Genomic DNA, 868 nt, shown 5'->3' with positions numbered 1-868 from the left:
TGGCTATTTTGATTTTTGTTTCCATGGAATGAGCTTAACTGGTTTGGTCAATAACACTTGTTGTCCTACCTTAAAATCAAGATAACTGAAGGTGGTGGATCATGCTCATCATAACACTGTTTAGTTTTAAGCTATGGTGGCGATGGCTCTGATTCAACAATTGATGCTTGCTTACTTATAGGGTGTGGAGAAGGATTACTTTGACCTTTATCAGTTAAGTCCACTCTACAACAATGAGCTGTGGTTGAAGGACTCTTTGTTGTATTGAAAATAATAAATTCAACTACTTCCTCTCCAACTCTAAAAGTTATTCTGCCTTCCATTACATCTATTGGTGCACCTGCAGTGGTTAAGAATGGACATTCTAGTATGATCTGAACCTCTTAATCCTCCTCCATCTCAAGCACTATGACATCTACTAGAATGAACAATTTTCCAACTTTAAGCAATACATCCTCTATCACCCCACAAGGGTGCCTTATCGTTCTATCCACTAACTACAAGGTGACTTTAGTAGGTTGAATCTCCATCAATCCAAGTTTTCTAGTAATAGACAAAGGCATTATTGAGAGAGCAGCACTTAAATCAAATAAAGCTTTTAAAAAATTAAAATTACCAATTGAGCAATGGATAGAAAAACTCTTTGGGTTCTTAAGCTTTAGTGGAAGCTTGTTCTAGATTATTGCGCTCCATTCCTTAGTAAGTGTAATCGTCTCAAAGTCCTCTAATTTCCTTTTCTTTGTCAATATGCCCTTCAAAAACTTCAGATATCATGACATTTGCTCTAAAGCTTTTGTGAAAAGAATGTTGATGTGAAGCTTTTTGAATACCTTAAGAAATTTTTGGAAGTGCTTATCAAGCTTTTGTT

The sequence above is a fragment of the Theobroma umbraticum genome, unplaced genomic scaffold, assembly GCF_002168275.2.
Source record: "Theobroma umbraticum cultivar Fairchild unplaced genomic scaffold, ASM216827v3 scaffold_182.0, whole genome shotgun sequence".
NCBI classification, from domain to species: Eukaryota; Viridiplantae; Streptophyta; class Magnoliopsida; order Malvales; family Malvaceae; genus Theobroma; species Theobroma umbraticum.
This window is presented reverse-complemented; position numbering follows the sequence as displayed.